Source organism: Arvicanthis niloticus, chromosome 26 (assembly GCF_011762505.2).
Source record: "Arvicanthis niloticus isolate mArvNil1 chromosome 26, mArvNil1.pat.X, whole genome shotgun sequence".
In the NCBI taxonomy this organism is placed as follows: Eukaryota; Metazoa; Chordata; class Mammalia; order Rodentia; family Muridae; genus Arvicanthis; species Arvicanthis niloticus.
In genome coordinates, this window is record NC_133434.1 from 13,593,771 (window position 1) to 13,607,144 (window position 13,374).

A 13,374-nucleotide genomic window follows, 5' to 3' on the forward strand; every position below is an offset into this window, starting at 1 on the left:
CGGATTTCCACAAAGTATCATTCTCTCTGTGTGTGAACAGTTTCCCTGAACAGTGTGGCTCATCTTGGGGACGCTTTGGTGTATCTGAAGGTTTTATTTTTAGGAGGTAGTTTTGCTTGGACTGTGTTTTGTTTTCCTTTCGATGTTTTAAAGATGGCACCCCATAGTCTTCTTTCTTGTGTCATTCCTGCTGAGAAATAAGCTGTCACCTATCTGAAGTCTTCCTTTGTCCTTAAGAAGCCCAAGCAGCAAGGCAGCAGCTCTAGTGAAGGCCCCTTGGCTGTAGCACCTCGGGACAGATGGTATCATGGTGGGAGACCGTGCATGTGTGAGGCAGATGACACCACAACAGGAAGCCAGAGACCTGGGAAAAACTAGTAAAGGCCACCTCCTAGGCTCACCTCCTAGGTCTACTTTCTTAGAACATTATGACATTGAGGACTATGCAGATCCATTTATATTTACAGCACAGAATTGTAGTCGCTACACTATACCACAGTGCCTCAGAAGACTGTGATAGCATGACACACACAAACCCCCACTGAGCCTCAGGATGGTTTGGTGAATCTTTACAAATGCATAGGCATTTATACCACAATTGTTTTCAGTTTTGAGTTCTGTAGTTTTCCCCCCATATATATGGAAACCACACACACACACACACACACACACACACACACACACAGAGAGAGAGAGAGAGAGAGAGAGAGAGAGAGAGAGAGAGAGAGAGAGAGAGAGAGAGAGAGATGTGTGGTTTTACTTTCAGTCTTGGCTGGGCTGGAGCTCAATTTGGCAGTTCTCCTGTCTCAGCCTCCCAAGTGCTGATATTACATCTTTTTTCATGTATCTCCTCTGGATGTCTGTATTCTCAGCTCAGTAACAGCTCAGCGTTGACCATTTGGTACAACACTCAATCTGTTCCCCTACCCCAGACCTGGCACCCTCCTCAACCTTCCCTGAATCAGGCATCTATAAAGTTGACTCCTGGTACAATATAGGCACTCTGAACTCCTATTTGCATTGGTTGTTCAGTATTTTGAATTTTATTTCTAATAATATTACATCTACCTAGTCAACTCCTCTCTTAATTGACATTAGACTAAAAACTCTCACTCAAAGTGCTCAAAAGCCTTGTACCGAACACTCCGTGGGAGCTCTATAATGGCTCCCTTGGGGTGGGCTGTCACAAGTGGGATTTTGTGGCTAAGGGCTATGCATTTTGTCGACATACATTTTGACATTTAATTTTTGCAGGTGAAGTTTTTCTCTTTTAAACACTATTTCCTTGGAGGACATTTCCAGAACCTAAATTATAGGGTAATGGGTTATAGGAAGGGTTGAAAGACTTGGATGTACATTATTAATAAGGCAAGAGTTCTGAAACCTGACTGGACCCCTACTCCATAGCTCTTTGAGCTTTGCCGAAGGCTGGTTTTACTTGATAAAGCCATGGAGGGGAGAACCCTGGGACATTTCTCAACCCTTGAATAGTTAGGAATCTGAGGAATTAATAGTATCATCTGGGGAACAAGGAGGCTCATATTCCTAGGAGACGCCCTGCCTCCTGGTTTCCCTTTATCTGTAGCGGAGGCCCATTATCTCTCTGTTCCAGCCAGCATGTGGAGAGCGCCTCCCAGCCTGGCAGCGCCTTCTTTTTTTTTTTTAACTTCCAAAATTAGAATGGAGCCAGGCAAACCTCTATGTATGTGTATGTGAATATATGTACACATATTTGTTATATATATATATATATATATATATATATATATATATATATATGCATATAACATATAATCCAGAAAACCACATTTATAATATTGTATAATTGTTGAATAAATGAATACCTGTTGTCCGCTCTGTAGGTGGTACTCTTCTATTTCATTCGCATCCATAATATTATTTAGTAACCTCGGAAACTCAGGTGTTGGCTGGCTTCATTATCTCTATTTTTTTTTTAAATAAATGCTTTGACAGTCACAGAGGAAAGAAACTTGTCTAAAGCCACACCCTTAACACGCTTCAAGGGTAACACTAGAGTTCAGACACACCATTCCCCACCCCACCCCCAGGATCATTGGAATGCTTAATATTATAATGGCACGTGGCACCTAAGTCATATCATCTCCAAACCAGTGACTGGTGTGTCTTCGATAGTTTGGGAAGATGACACTAAACTTTGTAGGCAAACAGCACATGTCAAACACCAGGCGGTCGGTCGACGTGGTGGGTGCAGTCGTTGCCTCTGTCTCTGTCTCCATCCTGTCTCAGTCTTTGTAAACGTCAGGAAGGTGCAAAGAGAGTCATGGTCCCTTTATGGAAAGGTTTTCAGGGAAGGGACTGGATCATCTATGTCAGGATGCCCTGCAGCCTGTACACAAATACACGTTAGCCGGCCTCCATAAAGCAATCACATAAGGTTCTCTTTATGTTATTTGTTTGTTTGGGGGCAGGTGTGTCATGTAGCCCAGGGTGTCCTTAAACTCACTAAGTAGTCAAGGACGCTTGAACTCCTAATCTTCCTGTCTCAGGTCCCCAAGTGTTGTGATTATGGGTAAATTCCACCATGCCTGGCTTTTAAGTTACATTTTCTAAGACTTGAACCCAAAATAAGAATTTTAACACCTTCTCCAACTGAGTCTGGAAGTACACCCTGAGTTTTCGAACCACTGCCTTAGAAAGAGGGCCCTTAACACCAGAGCTTCAGGCTTGTAAGCACACATAGGCATTCCTTGCTCACATTTGGGTTAGCAAAGCATGCTGGGACTGTTCAGTGTGAGTGAGGAGGGCACTGGATCTACCACACGTAATGGTGTCACATCCTGGACATGCAGAGCTTCTACCCTATGACTACATTAACAGTCTCATCTCAGTTGACATTTGTCAGAAACAAGATGTCATATGCTAATTACCCATGACACAGCCACTGGATGACAGACCAGAGAAATGTTGCTGGGCCAAGGGTCAAGCCTCTGTTTTGTTCGTTTGTCTTATTCAAGGAATGCTCTTTGACCCTGCCCTGGCTTCTGGGTCATACTCTGGGAACAAAGATGGTTAAGAGCAGAAAAGGGAGGGAGGGGCTCTTAAAGGCATTTTTTTAACTCAAGTTATGCAAGGCTCTTTATAACTTATCGAAAGAGGAAATAGGTGGGGCCCCAGCTTTTATCAGAAAACCACTGAAAAAAAATGTCAAATGTGGGTTTGGAGGTGTGGAAAAAAGCTATTGAGTTAATAAATCAACACTTCCTTCAGTTGTTCTGTGTTTTCAATTAAAAGAAAAAAACCCAACAGCACAACAATACCAACCGCTGTCGTTCACTTACTATCGGCAGGCGCTGTCTTAAGTGCATCCTGGGCATCAGTTCACTTCACTTTGTAACCTCCCTGTGATGTGGGCTCTATTTAATCCCTTTTACAGATCGATCAATGAGGCACAGAGATGTGTCATTCACACGGGCCATGTGATAGCAAGCCCCAGAGGTGGGATCCACCCCAGCAGCGACTGTTCTTACTAGCTGCTACATCCCATGTTCTCAATGTGAAAATATGCACATTAAAAAAATACTATACTATAATATAGTAATATATAATTAAGTAATATATAACAATAACTATACAGAGGATTGCCCATGCTGTCTATTTTAAATGGTGAAGCAATACTACTAACATTTGTCATATACTGGTATAGAACCCCGCTTTACCTGTGAGCTCACTTATATTTCTCCATGCCAGAGCTGTGCTGTCCCAGACGGTAGGTGCTCTCAGTCTGTGGCAGCTAAGCACTTGACAGTTAGTCTGAACTAAAATGCACAACGCATAAAAACATACTACATTTCAAAGGCTTATATTTTAAAAGAAGAATACAGAGATTTGGGAGATAGATCAGATGGGGAAGTGCTCACTCTGATGCAAGCCTGAGGTGCTGAGTTCTATCCCCAAGCCTGGCAGTGCTGGCCTATCATCCCTGTGCTGGCAAGATGGGAGACAGGGGCATCCCTTGGGTCTGTTAGTTTGCCAGGCTGATTGAATACAAGAGCCCCTGGTTCAGTGAGAAACCCTGCCTCAAAAACTAAGACATCCATTGAGAAAGATATCCATGCACATGTACATACATACACACACACACACACACACACACACACACACACACAGAGAGAGAGAGAGAGAGAGAGAGAGAGAGAGAGAGAGAGAGAGAGAGGGAGGGAGGGAGAAAAATATAAAATGTCATTTTTCAAGACAAATTTCATATCAAAATAGTATTTTGGAAATTTTGTGCTAAATAAAAGATAGCGAGATTCATTTCACTGACTTATAGTTTTGCTTTAGCTTATAACTTGAGTACTACATGTCTTTTTAGAATCACTTAGGTAGCTTGTGCTTGTAACTCACGATATATTCCTACTGGGCAGTCCTGGCCTGGAAGGTAGCTGTTGTCTGCCTTACTTTTCAGAGAGTAGTTAGGCTACCTGCCGGGGTCCAATGGATCAGAAGCGTGAAGTACAGTGAACGTATTCTTGCAGATTGTGTATGACCCACTGGACCATTCCGACTCATTCACATCTTTCTCAAGTCTCCAACCCACACTGGTCAGACAAGCCCTACCTGTGCCTGGCACAGCAGTGAACTAAAAGCCCAAACCAGCCTTGAGTCACAAACATGCAGTGGACACCTACGATGGAAGAGACCGGCCGCCATTGCTGGACTCCGTCCAAGAGGACATTGACGACAGTGATTTACTGAGGGCTTTCTCTCTGCCAGCCACTTTGCTAGCTACTTTACAGACATGATGACATGTTAGGGTTTAGATATGACATGTCCCTTCCACGAGGCTCATGGATGAAGGGCTGGTCCCCCAACGTGTGGAGCTAAACTAGGAAGTTCTAGAAACTTTAAGAAGGAAGCTTTAGCTGGAGAGGGTAGGACACTGGGGGTGTGTTCTTGGGAGATGTTTCTTGTTTCAGTCCCTTCTCCATTATGACCTCTGCTTCCTGTTTTGTCAGGTGGTGAGTATTCCTGACCACACACTCACGCTACCATGATGTTTGTGCCTGATCTTGGGCCCAGAATCTGCAGAGATGAGGACCATGTCCCGAGAACTCTGAAGTGGTAAACCCAAATATACCTCCCCCCAACTTTGTTTCAGAGACAAGAAGTCTGACTATCACTGTACTTAGTCTTTATCCTAACTCCAGGAGTCCATAGTTCGTAGTCAGGGAAGTGAAACTTAGAGAGACAGACCGGATGTTGCATGGTTGGTGTGTGCTGTATCTGGGATTTAATCCTGATTCTGACAGAACTGGAAGTTTGTGTCATTAAACCTGCCTGGCCAACCCTAAATGGAGTAGGGAGGACAATATTCTCAGGTCACTGTGACACAACATAAAAAATGACATGTGACCTATCACAGGGCCAGGGTGAGGTGCACTGAGTCCTTGTGAGCTACTTCTGCAAGTAAGCAAAGAAAACACATGGTCAACCAGCAACACTTCAGACCTTGTCAAGAGCCCAGTGGACTTCAGGCTGCAGACTCAAACAAGGCCTGGATGATGAGCTGGCAGGATGGCATTGTGTCTTCATGAGGGTGGAGGGCTATTAGGGAACCATGGAAGGAACTGGAGGGACATGGGTACTCAACACTACAGTCTGTATAACAGGGTCTGCCTTTATCAATCATGGAATGAGGGAGACACCATGGAAGACCAAAGGCTACTACACAGCACTCCTTCCACTATGCAAACTCATCCCCCAGGGAGTAAGCCTTGGGCTTCCTGAAGCATTGCTTTGCTGAACAACAGTGCACAATTCTACTGACAAGAAGATTCTAGATGGGGGACTGGAGAGATGGTCTTGTGCCTAAGAGCACTGGCTGCTCTTCCATAGGAACTGGGAACACCGTTCAACACCCGTTGGCATGGGGCATGTAATCGGTGCACAGGCACACATGCAAGCAGAACATCCAGACATATAAAAACAAATGCAAAAATTTAAAAAAAGGTTCTAGATGGTGTTATCCCCCCTCCCCCCCCCCCCCGGTTCTTATAGTAAATGAGCCAATGTGTGAGCAGAGAATGCCTTGGACCTGCCTCTGTGTCTTGGAGTCTCGTTAGGTCGGAATCCTTCTAGAACAGCTGCCTCTGCTACCTTTTCTACAGGTGTCATTGAAGAGCTCTTGGACAGGAAGTGACTCAAGCTGTGGGTGACTGCCCAGCTTCCAGGCTCTTTGCTTAAGGGTTGGGAGTGGGGAGAGGTGTCGAGAGAAATTTCTGTTGCCTTTTCATTCTACTTATTTATTTTCTCCTTTTGGTGCTTCCAAGGCATTGTGAGTATGGGGTGGGGGGGGAGGGGGGAGAGCTCTTCGCCTTGTTTCAGGGAGTGATAGCTTGAAAACCATTGCAACTCCATTTCTCAAGGTTTTTTTTGCTAGCTGTGAATCATTTTTGCAGAATCTTTATCTCTGAAAAGTCACAAAACCAAGGTTCAAGTTTGACAAGCTGAAAACCAGGCCCCAGAGTGACATTAAATAATCAAGATAATGTCACAATGGCTAGCTGCTGCTTTCCTGGTGCCCCCATCCTCCCCTTTACCCTGCCAGGGCTTTGCAACCCCAGGACTTTTGACATTTTGGTCTGGCTGACTCTGCTGTGAGTCTCGGGCACAGTGGTCCACTCTGCTGCATCCTAGTCTGACTTCCCTGTTCCTACCATCATCCCCATCAGCAGTTATGACCGTGAGAACCCAGAGCAGACTACAGCTCAGACCACAACACCCACTGCATCACCTCTCCTCTCCAAGCACTGTCAGGCACCCTACTGAAGGGACTGGGGGGTCTACAGTTAACATATTTCAAGGCACCAGGTTTCTCTCCTACAGACATGAGTGTACATCACAGTGGGTATTGTTAGCCCACACCCTGCTCCCCACTCTCTCCCCAGCCTCCTGTCTGGGAATCAAAGTGCGCTACTCAGAAACCACCACATCCTCAGAAGAGATCCTACTTCTGCCATGTGGACCCTGATTCCTCTTTTCAGATCCCCTGCCATGTTGTCTGCCCCTGCTTCTGGGGTCCTGAACTCTTCTCAAAGTTCCCATAATGCTGCTCTCCGCCCGTCTCTCCAAGGAGTTTATAATTCTTCTAACGAACTTTTTACCTCCAGTACTCGGTGCTAGTGTCCTCTTGAGCCTCATATTCTTGTCAATCAAGACTGTCTCCAGAAACTGATCAAAGCACCTTTGATAGACAATTATTGATTTATACTGTCAGGTTTTGTTCAGCTTTCAACACAGAATCACTATGACGGGAATTAGAAACAAGGAAATACTTTCCATGTACACCTGGATGCTGGGTTGGACAAGCATCCACCTTAACAAGCATCCATCTTAAAATCCATACAAGTATTTCATATGTGGTTCAGGGTGCTAGTGTAGAGCCAAACTTGCCTCTCCCGCTTCAGAACTCGGATCTTCAGCAAGTTACTGGATGTCTTCTGGCCCCTCTCAACTGTCAGGTGGGCATCACAGTGGTGCCTGGGGTCCAGAGCACCTGGAGATATCCAAAGGCCAGTCCTGTAGGGCACAGTGAATGCACTGAGGACTAATCCAAGAAATAAGCCATTCTCCAGTAACAGGCTTGGAAGAACTAGGTATCTCCTGACCTGACCATCAAACTGGCTGGGAGTGGGAGAGTACATGTTTCCCAGAAAGACATTCACAGATTGTCAGATAGCCTCATGAAACTGAATGGAGCCCAGACAATAATGCATCAATGCTGGGAGTTACCACACTCTGAACAGGACGGCTTAGATGTGTATGTCACTAGCCCTCTGTTTAAATTTCAATTTCACTTTAGGATTCTGAAATGGACTTGAAGTGGCCGCTGGAGCTCTTTCTTCCTCTTACCAATGTGACCACAACAAACAAATCTCTTTTCTGCTTTATTGATCTTTATTGATCTGGCTGTTTAAATCAGCTTCTTGAGGTAGAGACTGTGACCCCCAGTGTATTTTGGCCCCCAGTTTTTAATAGCACTCCCTGCTCCTTGAGAGTCCCATGAGATGAGCCTAGCCCAGCCTGGGAGGTGATGTCATCTGAGTCTTCTCAGGAGGGACTTCCAGGGGAGGCCTGTGTGAGTTCACTCTGCACTTCTGTTTTCAAGCAGCTGATCTCTGGCCCCTGGGTGGCAATCTCAGTTCTCCCTTTGATTCCCACCCAAACCAACAGAGAAGCCAAGTGAAAGAGTAAAAACTCCCTTATGTGTGCAATCAATCCACTGAAAACGAAGGCCTGAGGAGAAGCCATCGTGCCTGTCTCGGGGACCTAAACTCCAGCATACACAGGATATTGCTAGCTTTACACTCATGTTGAGCACCTTGCCCCAAGGGTCTCATGTTAGTGTGTCAATCCCGAAGGGACTCACTGTTCACCTCTTCCCTCTCTGTCCTCATTGTTCTCATTGGTTTGTTTTGTGTATGAATGCCTGGCCTGCATGTATGTCTAGTGTGTGTAGTGCCCACAGAGGCCACAAGAGGGTGCCGGAGCTCCTGGAACTGAAGTTATGAGCAGTTGTGGGCCACCACATGGCTGCTGGGAACCGAATGTGGGTCTTCTGTAAGAACAAATGCTCTTCCCTGTTCTAGCCTAAAATTTAGATTCCTGCCTGAAATTACTTCTTTGTTCTAGCCTAATGTCAGATTCCTACCCGAAGCCCACTTCCTTGTCCTTCGCCAATGTCATATTCCTGACAAACAGCCCATTTCCTTGTCCTTGGCCCATGTCAGATTCTTGCCAAGCAGCCCCCAAAGTTCTCCGCCTCTCCCTCTTTTTTATTTCATAAACAAGACTGAGCCTGTCTTAGCTCATTCTGACAAGAATGCCATCCTTACCTGTCATGGAATATGCATTATCAAAAGCAATGCATTTATGTCTTAGGTTGGTAAGGTTCTGTGCAGAATCTTACCTGTCCTTGGCTTGCCAGCCTGCTAATTTAATAACTCTGTCTGGGGGTCCATTTTCAGGTTTAAGCCATGTACTTTGGCTGCCAACATGTTGATGTTGTTAAAGACAAGCTTTAACATGATGGGCAGGAATAAAAGTATTCATTCCCAGGACAAAAAGGGCTAGCATGATCAAGCTATATATGCCATTCTTGAACCTTGACCAAAATAGAAATACTGACCTCAGGCCATGGGTAATTTTATCAGCAGTATCTACCACATCAACGCTCATGAAAATGACTTTGGGCTAGGACAGGAAAGTTGGCTCAGATAATTTGGTCATCCTGATAAGCCTTTAGAAACAGTGATCACAGGAGTGTTCATGGAATTTTTTTTATTGCCTTGCTTATTCTTTGACTATTTGTGTTTATTGTCTTGCTTGTTCCTTGACTATTTGCATCTATTGTATTGCTAGTTCCTCAAACTAGAACTGTCCTTAATACTTGCTTGTAATTAAAATGGTATAAAAGCAAAAAGGAGGAGGGGGGATGGGATGGGGTTCTAGGGAGGGAAAATGGGGAAAGAAGATGGCATCTGGAATGTAAATAAATAAAATATCCAATAATTAAAAAAGCAAGTGCTCTTGACAACTAAGCCATTTGTCCAGCCCCCTCTTGGCTCAGATAACCATGTAGATTTTTGTTTCAACCACGTTGTTTTCTTTTCTCTGTAGCATTCATTGTTACAGAAATTATCCATTAGTCAATTTGTCAGTTGTTCCCTGTCTCCCCTTGTCACATCTCCTGAGAGTATGGTTCTTGCCAGTCTGCACACCCCAGGATACCCAAACAGACATGTGCCACCAGAACACAAGTCACCCTGTCATAAGGCCAGGGCTATGGGTGAATAGCATGTTATGTTCCCCTAAGCTAAACCTCTGGACAGTTCGACAGGATGTCTAATCTTTTGTTTTAGGTTATTTGACAATGTCAGCGCCCCACGTTGACCCTTCCCTTCATACAGTAATGTGAGCTTTATGTGCAGCCTTGGGCTGGACACTTTGGGGAATGAAGACTCAAGAATATGGTATAGTGTGGTATGCCAAGTGGTGCAGAAAAGCGGGACACACGAAGAGGATGTAGATCTAGAGGTAACACTGGGAAGCATAAGTCCCATTCCCGCATTCTCAGGGACCTGAAATGCGGCTCCGGCTTCCTCAACACCTAACAGGCAAAGCACAGGATAAATTTAGAAAGAATACCTTAGAGAACTCCGAGAAGTCCATGAAGTTAACAAGATGATGCTTCTTCACGAGGATGCTCAGGGAAAAGGTCACAGTGAGGAAATCATAGAGGAGACTGGAAAGAGGGGTGTCTTGCACTGGGAGCTACGGGGTATGAGGCAAATGAGGAAAACCAGGAGGTAGGAGGAGCAGAAAGTTTTCCGAATGATGTCACTAGGTGGCGCCCGAAGACAGAAACTGGAAGGCAAGACTCTCACGCGAGCAGCCGGATTCCCAAAGTCACTTCCCCGGAAATGACTCAGCAGAGATGACTTCAGCAGGTGGGGGTTCTTCCGCTTGCTACGCAGGCAGCACGTCATCACCCCATCGCCTCATTACTGCAGGGGCTGGGTGCAGAGGAGGTGGTCTCCTTGTTTCGTTCATGCCTGCTCTTCACTCAACATCAGAGTCCAGGCTGGGTTCTTATGTATCTGGGCAGTGGAGTGGGAGCACCTGACTGATCCCTGCATGGAACCACGTGAAGTAAATGGATGACACAGTGGAAAACACTCTGACCCAGTCCAGCCCAGCCCAGCCCAGCTCACAGTTCTAGTGCATTCTCTCTCTCTTCTGAAACCAGGCATCTCTGATCAACTTCACCCTGTGCCTGGCATTTATGACACACTGCCCTACAGTCTGAGTAGCCTGTTTAAAAGTCCATATCTTATCTCCCCAACTGTGGAATGTAGCACGTGCTGGTCATATCTTATTAATCACTTTTTTATCTCGTGGACGCCCCTCCCAAACATTCAGCATAGTATCTGGACCACTGGCCTGTTTGGTAAAAGATCTGATGATGGTGGTGATGATGATGGAGGAGGAAACAGGAAGACGAGGAGGAAGAAGAGGAGGAGGAGGAGGAGGAGGAAGAAGGAGAAGAAGGAGAAGAGAAGAAGGAGAAGAAGGAGCAGGAGCAGGAGCAGGAGCAGCAGCAGCAGCAGCAGCAGCAGCAGCAGCAGAAGCATCCATAGGCCATCTCCAATGAGGTTGTTACCCTGCCATCATAGATACTAACAATGACAAAGGTCACTGAGGCAGGGAGGTGCCTGAGCTGGATGTGAGTGTACTCACCAGTTCTACTTCCAGAAGCAGCATATCTTAGGCAGGAAATGGTACAGAGAAGCCTCGTAGCAAGGCCTTTGCCACCCCCATTGTTAACAGAGCAGTTTTACTAGACAAGGACTCCATCGTCATATCCTCCTGGGCTGCAGTCTGGTAATAGAGAAATGCAAGGCCTAAAAATCAGTAATGAGGTATCCAAGACACCTCGCCGTCTATGCAGAACTGACTCTGCACCTCTGTCTACACAGTAGCTGTTGTGCTTTATAAAAGAGAGCCAGGATATGTTTGATAGAGGTAGGTATGGTGCGGTGTACCTCAGTGGGCCCATGCTGAGACATCCCTTCCCCTTGAGATACTAGCTGTAGGATGGGTATAGTGTAGCATACAGTTTATTTAGGGCATGGGAAGGGGAGTTGAGAAGGGAGAAGTGGGAGTAGAGACAGAGAAGGACACGGGGTAGGGAGGGAGGGAGGAAGGGAGGAAGAGAAAAAGGAGGAGGAAGAGGAGGAGGAAGAAGAGGAAGAGAGGACAGCCAGGAACATGTGGAGAGAGAGGGAGGAGGGGGAAATGGAGGTAGGGAAAAGGGGGTCAGGGATTAAAGAGGGAGGGGACAGAAAGAGCAAGGAGGGGCCAAACAGAGTCTTTAATAGCCCACCTGGCTGTTGCCAAGTAACTGTTGGGTAGAGCCTAGAAGGAATGCTCACAGCAGCCATGCCACTGTACACCCCCCACCCCCATGTCTACTTCCTAGTTCAAGGACTGTGTGAAGGCATGCTCATGCTGATGGCTGACCAGGGCCAGAGCAGAAGGAGGAGGTGGTTACCAAAGATACCCGGATGCAAGGCTTGCTCAAGCCCACTTGTCTGTATGAGCAGCTTCCCAAGTTGGAGGATGGAGACCTCACCATTTACCAATCTGATGCCATCTTGAGGCACCTGGGCCATTCCTTTGGGCTTTACAGGAAAGACCAGAGGGAGGCTGCCATGGTGGATTTGGTGAGTGATGGGGTGGAGGACCTTCACGGAAAATATGTCACCCTCATCTCCACCAAGGATGAGGGCGGTAAGGATAACAATGTAAAGGCCCTGCCTGAAGCCTTTTGAGACCCTGCTGTCCCAGAACCAGGGAAGCAAAGCTTCTATCGTGGTACCCAGATCTCCTTTGCAGATTATAACTTGCTAGACCTGCTGTTGATCCACGGAGTCCTGGCCCCTGGCTGCTTGGACAACCTCCCTGTGTTCTCTGCCTTTGTGGCTGTCTCAGTGCCTGGCCCAAGATCAAGGCCTTTCTGTCCTTCCCTGACCATGTGACATGTCCCATCAATAGTAATGGCAAACCATAGTGGACCGGAGCTGCTTGTCCTCCTTTCCCCAGGACTAATCAAGTTTGTAAGACAGAAAAAAAATTGGTAATGATATTCACTTATTCATCCATGCAAGCACACATTCTCCCATTCGTTCACCAGACATCTACTTTACTCTACCGTCAGTTACTTTACTATTAAAGCAGATAATGAGGTGCAATAAGGACAGAACTGAGGTGGACCTGGCCTCTGTCCTTGCTGAGCTTAAAATCTTCCCACTAGCGATCAGATTATCACACACAGCAGACATGGTGGTGCATAACTGGACTCCCACTGCTCAGGAGGTGGAAGGCAGGAAGATCAGAAGTTCATGGTCATCCTTGACTATATAGTTAGAGACAGTCTGAGCTACATGACTGTGTCTCTCTCTGAAATTATCACATACTGTGAAGTAGGAAATTACAACTATGGTAAGTGTTCCACAGGAGGGGTACCTGGCCACATAAAGACATGTTATAGTAAAATATAGACAGGAAAGGGGCCCCTTTCACCCCACAGAAAGGGGGAACTATATAGAAACCGATGTCTGTGCCAAGCCTTATATGGCCTCAATGGAGCCTGTCTATATCACTACACTGATCTATGTCCCTGGAGGAGCAAACTGACAGAAGTCCTGTCCATTGGGCACCTAGACAGAAAGGGTCTACACACTAAGGATTTAACAGCCAGACATTCAACTGGAGGTCTACAGCTCACTGTTCACCCATTCTGTCATCTTAAATGGGAAAAGACACCAAATG

At 46.1% G+C, this 13,374-nt stretch overlaps 1 long non-coding RNA gene and 1 pseudogene across 1 annotated transcript; one reads left to right on the forward strand and one right to left on the reverse strand.

Annotated features, from left to right (window-relative positions):
* Positions 1–6,053: 6,053 nt before the first annotated feature.
* LOC143438867 (uncharacterized) lies at positions 6,054–10,524 on the reverse strand. Its single transcript, XR_013107432.1, has 3 exons — positions 10,189–10,524; positions 7,146–7,560; positions 6,054–6,451 (listed from the first exon to the last, which is right to left on the reverse strand). It is a non-coding gene; the product is annotated as an uncharacterized LOC143438867 (long non-coding RNA).
* Positions 10,525–11,982: 1,458 nt separating this feature from the next.
* LOC143438868 (glutathione S-transferase P 1 pseudogene) lies at positions 11,983–13,039 on the forward strand (annotated as a pseudogene).
* The last annotated feature ends 335 nt before the right edge of the window (positions 13,040–13,374 follow it).